A 9,470-nucleotide genomic window follows, 5' to 3' on the forward strand; every position below is an offset into this window, starting at 1 on the left:
GCCTCACAGAGAGCGTTGATAGGAGCTGTTTTAATTCCAATGGTTACCAAGTTGTACATACTCTTTAAGTGACACAACCATGATTTACAAACGAGGGTGTGTCTGCCTTGAGAAATTTTTGTTTTCAGAAATAATCATAACCACAACCTTGGGCAACACAAATAAGAACGACTGAAAGCAGATACAATATACACTAACAAAGCAGACTTTACAAAATCTGATGTATTTGGCATCAGTTCATTTTCAAGAAGAAAATCAGTGACGTTGAGCCAGTTGAATGAGGAGGGCAAGCAAATGGGAAATAAAGGCCTAATATATTTCAAAACAACCAAGATATTCACAATAACTGCAACAAAAAAAAATAAGATAAAATTGACAACATCTAAATAATACCCGTGGAACTCTTGACCAACTTCAAGAAAAGAAGACACCCCCACCCCCACCCCCACCCCCACACATGCATTGGTAAAATAGTCAATATCCAAGGATGACCTATTATCTTGTCCATTCATTCATTCATTCATTTATTCATATGTTCATTTAACAAATATTTATTCAGAACCTATTATGTGTCAGACATAAGGATAGAATGTTGAAAATACATGATTTCTGCCCTCAAAAAGTTCACACTCCAGCGGGAGAAACCATCAAAGGTCATCATGGAATAACCTGGTGAGTAATGTGACTTTAATAACTAACAGTCTTTCCCATTTGGAAATAACTTTATAGGTTACAAGATTCCTTCACATCTTTTTTTTTATCTTTCTGCATCACTATGTTGAAGGCATGTCTCTTAGAAGCTGAGTATGGTTGAGCATATTCTCCAAAACAATCTGAGATTTCTGTCTTTTAACTGAAGAATTTGTTTACTGATATTTGACTTATTTCTGCTATCTTTTCCTGTGTTTTCTAATACTGTATTTCTTGTATCTTTTTCTCCATGTTCTTGTGTTATATGGGATCAAACTTGCTTTATTCTCTTTTGTTTCCTTCCACGGACTTGAATTTATAAACTGTATTTCTATTCTGTTAGAAGTTACCATTTAAAAATTTTTAACATGGGCACATGATAAAGTCAAAAGTCACCATTGGCTCTAACCTCTTCCCCAACAAAGCAAGGGACACTCACCCCTCCTGCCAGCCACATTATTATCAAATGTTTAAATTCCACTTTATTTTAACTCTTATCTCATTACTCAGTATTATCATTACTGGTTCTGGGGTTTGGTTTGTTTGTTTTTACATCAATGCTTATTAATTTTACTCATATGTTTGCCAGTTTCTTTGTTTCCACTGTTTTCAATTTCCTTCCTACTGAAATACAGGAATACCCTGAAAACTGATTTTTAGATGCACATTTTCCCATATTTAATTCCCAAGTTTTATAAACCTTATTTATTTCTAAATACAATGATTTTTCCGCTAGTGTTTTTATCGAAAAAAAAAAACTTAGTTCATCTCAAAATTTCATCAACACTTGAAACAAAGCAATATAAAAAAAGAGTCTGAAGTTTTATTCCAAATACAATTGGTAGAATCATGTGAAGACACTGAAAAGCCCACTGAGAGTCAGCAGTGTCCCCCTGCGTGTTGTTGGTGCTACAGAGAAGCATCAGAGGGTTACTCCAGACAAGTGTCTGTTGATAGTCACATTCACTATTTTGTAATTAGGACATAATGTTTTAAGCAGTTATTTATTTATTTAAGCACTTGATGGTTGCTATACGTCAATGTTTTGCTGTGGTTTGGCTGTATTCTAGGAAAGTAGTTAGTGGTTTCAGGTTGGTATATAATGAATTAGATTTTTTTTCCCATTGATATAATGGGAAGTAGGCTTGGCAGTGTTTCCATTTAGATTGTCTGATTTTCAGGAAGGAGTTATTGGAAGTAAATGGGCAGGGCATTTATATTTTTACGTAGCTCCTTAAGGGACTCTAAATTATTTTCTGCAATGTCTTCATTCTACCTTTACTTCTGAATAACATAGCTGGATACTTATTCTAAGTCGACTGTTTTGCCTTCCATAATTTAATGACATTATTCTACCATCTTTTGGTATTAGTTTTGAGAATTCTGTTCTCAACTGATTATCATTTCTTTGTAGGTAATCTTTCTTCTTCCTCTGGATTCTTTTAATATTTTTGTTGGTTATCTGATGTTCTGCAGTTTCCATTATGATGTGTCTAGGTGTAGATCTATATTTATATTTTCTGCTCAGGATTCATTCATTCACTCAATATGTATTTATTGTGCACCTACCACATGCCAGATCCAGGCACACGGGATCAGCAAAGAGCAAATCAGACAAAGTCTCCGTGTTCAAGCAGCTTACATTCTGGTGGGATGAAACGAGAATTAAATCATAATCCCACACATATAAATTATGTCTGAGAGTGATAAGTGCTATGGGGAAAAATAAGGTATGAAGAGTAGTGAGTTCTGGGAAAGCACTAAATAAGATAATCAGGAAGTCCTTTTCCAAAGGCAATGGAAACAAGGCAAAAATGAACTACTGGGACTTTATCAAGATAAAAAGCTTTTGCACAGCAAAAGGAATTGTCAACAAAACCAAAAGACAATTGACAGAATGGGAGAAGATATTTGCAAATGTCTCATCAGATAAAGGGCTGGTATCCAAAATCTATAAAGAACTTATCAAACTCAATACCCAAAGAACAAATAATCCAATCATGAAATGTGCAAAAGACACGAAAAGACATTTTTCCAAAGAAGACATCCAAATGGCCAACAGACACATTAAAAAAATGTTCAACATCACTCAGCATCATGGAAATACAACTCAAAACCACAGTGAGATACCACCTCACACCAGTCAGAATGGCTAAAATTAACAAGTCAGGAAACGACAGATGTTGGCGAGGATGCAGAGAAAGGGGAACCCTCCTACACTGCTGGTGGGAATGCAAGCTGGTGTAGCCACTCTGGAAAACAGCACAGTTTCCTCAAAAAGCTGAAAATGGAGCTATTCTATGACTCTGCAATTGTCCTACTAGGAATTTACCCCAAAGATACAAATGTAGGGATCCGATGGGCCACCTGCACCACAATGTTTATAGCAGCAATGTCCACAATGGCCCAAATACGGAAAGACCCCTGATAGCCATCGACAGATGAATGGATAAAGAAGATGTGGTGTATATATACAATGGAATAGTACTCAGCCCTGAAAAAATGAAATCTTGCCATTTGCAATGATGTGGTTGGAACTAGAGGGTATTATGCTGAGCGAAATAAGTCAATCAGAGAAAGACAATTATCATATGATCTCACTCATAAGTGGAATTTAAGAAATGAAACAGAGGATCATAGGGAAAGGGAGAGAAAAATAAATCAAGACAAAATCAGAGAAGGAGACAAACCATAAAAGACTCTTATGGGAGTCTCATAGGAAACAAACTGAGGGTTGCTGGAGAGGATGGAACTGGGGGGAGGGGGTAACTGGGTGATGACATTAAGGAGGGCATGTGATATAATGAGCGCTGGGTGTTATATATAAGACTGATGAATCACTGAACTCCACCTCCGAAACTAATAATACACTATATATTAATTAATTGAATTTAAATTTAAAAATAAAGTAAACTTTTAAAAGATTTAAAAAAAAAAAAAGGAAGCTGGAGCAATCAATTCTACCAAATGCTTCTTACTGTGTATAATGAGGACAGAGAATGCACCACTGGAGTTAACAATGTGGAAACCTTGGGTGACTGCTCTGTGGAGAAATGGGGATGAAATCCAGATTAGAAGGGCTCCAAGGAAAACTAGGAGGAGAGAGACTATAGATGAGGAATACAGGCAACTCTTCAGATAAGTGTCGCTGTGAGAAGAGAAATGGAGTAGCGTCTGGAGGAGGGTGTGAGACAAGGGAAATTTATTTTATTTTACTATGACATGTTATTAAAATGTATGTGTTTGCTGATGGTAATAATATAATAGAGAGGGGGAAACTGCTGAAGGGAGACTGTGCTGCCTCATTCTGAAGACTCAAATTTTTCTCCACTTCCAGAAAATTATCAGCTTCTCTGTCCCCAAATATCACATCTCCTTGATTCTCTGAATACCTTCATTCCAGAACTTGTAGTTGGCTATGTATTGGTTCTCCTTAGTCTATTATCCGTATCACTGAATCTCTCTTCAACTTTCCATTTCTTTATCTCTCTGTACTCTATTCTGGGTGATTTCCTGCGCTCTACCTTCTGGTTAACTAGTCTCCTTTCAGCTATAACGAATTTGTTCTTTGACCCATCTATTGAATTCTAAACATCAATATTTCTCATTTTTACGATTTCTTTTCTTTTTCAAATCTAATTACTCCTTTCTTACAAGGTTGTTTTCTTATCTCATTATTTGTATAATTTATTTCTATTCATCTTAAACATTTCTATTTTGTCTCTTTCGGATTGTTCTGTTCTCTCACATCCTTGGGTGTCAGTATTCTCATTCATCGTATCTAGTGGCTCTGTCTCATGGTGGCCTTGTTCTTTGTGGAGTTTGTCATTTTTCTAGCTTATCTTCAGCAAAAGTTGTTTTTCAGTTGGAATCCCACACACGCTTCCTTGTGCCAGGGTCCCTCTGGAGAAATTGTTAAAGCTTTGCCTCAATAAAACCCTAGTTTTCAGTCTGACCCCAAAATGATGCTATTACAATCCCCCTTTCAAAGCAGCGTCCCAGATTAAGGACCTCAGTCTCAGCCCCTGAGACCATGCCTGGTCACCATCTGAGGATTCAGACTCCTAGTGCCCAGCCCCTGAGACCTACTGCCCACATCCACTCCTGCCCAAAGGTCCTGTCAGTACCAGCTCTAATGCCCCCTTTAGGTCTGAGTTCCCTTCTTGTTTTTGAAACCCAAGACTGCCCTTTCCCTTCCAGTTTAACTCTATATTTGAAGGTATTTTCTGGACATTTTTTTAATCTAACACTTTTATGTAATTGCAACCAGAGAAATGCCTGCCTAGGGTCACTCAACCAAATGTGGTAAACTCAGAGGTCCAGTTTAAAACACAGGTCCCAGAACACTTTGACTAAACTCAAAATTGAAGTTGGCCCCCCAAATGCTTCTCAACCCAGGAAACAACCACCCATTTGTTGGAGCTGGCATGGGAAGTGAAAATTTTTTCTATCCCTGTGATACCACCAAAAAAAAAAGTAATTGGGTTTTTTTTCCCCCCGCTCAGGCAATTAAGGAAGGATTCATTAGCAGATCTCCATAGATTCATAGAAAGAATTCCTGCTTCCCAGCCTTTACCTATATCTTTTAAAGCCAGAGGGGCCTTTAAATAAGGATCAAAATAATAGTAACAAATGAAATGCCCTGTCCTAATGTGCAGACAGACACTCTGGAGACCAGGCTGCCTGCTTCCTCCAGCATGCTCTTTGTGTAAAAGAAAATCCTGCTCTGTCTTGTTAGTATGGAGAAGGAGGATGTTTATGTTTTATCGAGGGAAAAGTCAGCATTTTTTAAACTTTTGGGGCATAAGAAGTAATTTGTGGATTTTATTATTTTTAATTTTGAATAGATGGCTCCTAATACATTGGAAAAAACTTAGGTTAAGAAATCATAACACATAAATATTTTAATATATGCCTGATAATACTCATATATTTTTACTAGCCAAAGTAAAAGAGATATATAGCAATTATTTCACTGATCCTCTCTGTTTATCAAGTTGTTGGTGCTTGTAAATCTGGAACAGAAATTCCATTTTGCAGCATAGAGAAGCCCATTCTATTGTTTTAACGTATTTCCAGTTTTACTTATAACAGGTTTTACTGAAAGCAGAAATGTCATTATGAGGTAAAACACTATGTCAAACCAGGCAATAGTGAACATGCAAAACAAAAACATTATTTAATTATTTTGATTGAATTACCTCAAACTCCTCCTGTCCATAGATTGCTCAGGTCCCTCTGTCCTAGAGCCATCCCCAGCCCTTGCAGCCTCTCTTGGGGCTCTAGCTGAATCACGGTATCTCAAAATCCTCAAAGCAGTGCAAAAAACCATAAGAGGAGTAGCACAGAGCTCATATTCCTTTTTGCCATCTGGAACCCAAACAAGAGAAAGGTAAAATTACTGTCTAGCTACGGAATGACATTCAAAGCCTCTCTATACCCTTCATAGCGCTCCACTCTCCGTATACACAGACGCACATGGACTATAGTACATATACATACACATACATAAGTGTGTATACATGCAATTTTATAATGTCATTTGACCAAAATTTAGGCTTTAGGGACACATACCTAATTTTAAAATATAAATCAATAAGAAAGTATGATCCAGTCCAAAAAAAATTAACTCTACCCATGTATTTCAAGAATGCATGCATGCGATGTATGGGAAGAGGTTTGTGTTACAGAAAGGCGGTAAAAGGCAGGCCATCTGGGAAGATGGTTAAACACACAGGCTTCAGATTAGCCACTCTGAGGCTAAGTCTCTCTTGGCCACTCATAAGTTATGTAACCCTCGATAAATATTAACCTCTCTGGGTTTTCTAGAAAATGGAGAAATACTAAATCTCAGAATTGTAACCAGTAAGATTGTATATTTAAAGAAATTACCCCACTGCCTGAGACACAGCAAGAACTTTAAAAGTTAGTTATTGTCATTCCTACCAACACTATCTCACTATTTGATTTTCCCCCCAGGAACAAGTACCACAACAGTTTTTAAAGCAATACTGAAAATGTAAAAGCAAAACCATCACCTCATTTAAAAAAAGTGTTACTTCTGTGCATTTGAAATAAATACTTCTTTTAACCCTTGAATTCCAGCTAGATGTCTTTGGACCTCATATTAAGATGCTCATTGTCATCAGGTATTAGAGGTGGGTAATAATTCCTCCCCCAAGAAACAGGTAACACTTCATGTGAATATCACGATTCCATTTACTTGAAAAATAAAGTCTGTGACTGGGACATAAAATATTTGCATTTGGCTTATCTGTATATTACATGCAGACTCTTTTCTCTTTATTTTTATCCTGTTTGCTTTCCATAAATGGGATCCTACTAAACACACTATACACAGTTGCTTGCATTTTGTCTGACCAATACCTCATGGAAATCCCTTCAATTTAACTGGTCTAACTCCATTTCATTCTCATTAATGGCTACACAATATTTTATTACTGGGACAATCATTTTGTCCCCAGGTTTTTGTTGTTTTGCACCGCAATTTTGTTTTTCTTTCTGTCTTGCTACTATGAATAATCTCTCAATATGTTTTCCAGATATCCCATTCCTGGGACTCTATCGCGTGCATATAAAAACACCAGTCCTTAAAAAGGACTTCTGGGTCAAAGACTGCATAAATTTTAAATTGCAGCAGAATCTACTAGGTAGCCTTCCAAAAAATCTTAAATGATTCACATTTCTATCAACACAGAAATGTAAAACGAATTTGAAGGGATTTGGAGAAAGCACCAACCCCGTCCACTACAGAGAGAGGGAAAAAGAAATGAAAATCTAAGAAAAAGAGAATAATTAAGCCTATTATGGTTGAGTTGAAACTCAACAGAATACACATGATATTAAAATTGTAAATCTGAGGACTATACAAATGGTGAAAAATAGTGTAGAAAATCATAAATAAGGTCATGAAAATGTATGCAAAAATGTCCTCTGTATGCTATAATGTCCCATACTAATGTAAAATGTTGTTACAGGAAGAAAACAGTAGAACTCAAAATTATGCTTCACTATTACAACCATGTATGACCCCTGTTTAGGTATAAATAAATAGAAATACAGTTCCTTTGCGGATGTATTTTAAATAAAATTTTTTAAAAATTATTTAACTAAAAAAGTCTTCGTTAAACTCTTCACTGCCAGAAAATATATCAAATATATAATACCAAATGTATCAAAATGGTAAGAGTGGTTCTCTGTGGGTATTTTTTTTTCTTTTTACTTGCCTGTATTTTCTCTCACGGGATTGATTATTTGGAATTCTCTTCTCCTTGTAAAGGACCTGTTGCAGTCGAGAGCATCTACAGCATTTTGGGACTTACTCAAAGTGGCTCCTCTTTACCTGCTGTAGGAGGCCTGCATGCTCTGCCACCGTTCCCATCACTCATGGCTCAGGGACTGGCGCGGCTCTGGCAGGAGGACTCAGCGAGGGAATCCGTGGGGCACAACCGCTGGCTCCTCTCCAATCCCACCTGCTTCTCTCCTGGCACAGGGCTACACGTCTTCCCAGCATGCACGATGGTTGGGTTGGGGTGAACCTGTGACTGATTCTAGCAGAAGTAGCAGCAGTAGTAAGTGTCATTTCCAGAGAGGCCCCCAATAGCCTTTCCACAGGCAAAGCTGCGGGCTCCTTTCATTTCTGCACACTTGATGGAGATGAGCCCCGGGCCCTAGAAGGCTTCACATTGATGGCGAGCCCCGACTTGTCGGAGCCCCAGCATGGAAGAGCCTGCCCCCCCCACCTTGGCTTAGAGAAGAGCTGCCCGCTGATTGGAAAAACTCATTTTAGGTTTGATGTGAGCAAGTCATTAAGTTCTAATGGTGTTAAGTTACTGAGATATGGGTGTTGGCGAAGAAGAAGAACAAGAACAAGAAGAAGGAGGAGGGGAGGGGGAGGGAGAGGAGGAAGGAGAAAGGAGAAGAAGGAGAAGAAGAAGAAGATGAAGAAGAAGAAGAGGAGGAGGGGGGAGGAGGGGGAGGAGGGAAAGAAAGAAAAAATGAAACTCTCAAAAGAAAAGAACAGAGATGCGGAATGACAATGGATTCAGTCTGAAAGTACAATAAAAGTCAGCTTTGAATAATTGGTTTTCTACAGCTATTCCACATCAGTGGTGTTTATATAAGAGTAGTTTCCTCCACAGTCTTTAGCAACTCATGAATCACGGTTCTTATCCTCACTCGGAGGCAGCTATGGGGACGAGCTATGGGGAACATGTGGCAGGAGTGAGCCAACCTGAACTCTCCCTTCACTGGCCACTCCCGCAGACCCGTGTGCTCCTGGGTCCCCCTTCATCCTGTCCGGGAGCACTCTGGGGACAAGCAGAGTATCTCTCCCAGGTGTGAGGAGACCGTCCCACCATCTTAACTTCACCCCAATATTCAGACCTACCAGAAGCCCCATCATTCTTAGACACATCTCACAATGAATAGATGACAAACTTGAGCATCCGGTGCTGCGTGACTATGTTGGACACGTGTCCACGTGGCAGTCAGAAGGCCTGGCTCCCAGGCCCAAGGCATAAACAACTCTGAGCCTTGGACAGAGCCCATAATTGCCCTCTGACTGTTTTTTCATCTGTAAAACAGACGTCAAGGAGATTATGGGCCACTTACCTCACAGAGCTGTTGTGAAGGGCAAAGTGAGATCACAGGCTTAAATAAGATGCAAGGTATTGTATTTATTTCTAGAACTGGCAGAAATACAAAACTAACTGACTTCCTAGCATCAAGGAAGTTGCCTGAATATTGTTTCATATGGA

Source organism: Eumetopias jubatus, unplaced genomic scaffold, assembly GCF_037043125.1.
Source record: "Eumetopias jubatus isolate StellerSeaLion01/CBP00866 unplaced genomic scaffold, mEumJub1_p1.0 scaffold_16, whole genome shotgun sequence".
Taxonomy (NCBI): Eukaryota; Metazoa; Chordata; class Mammalia; order Carnivora; family Otariidae; genus Eumetopias; species Eumetopias jubatus.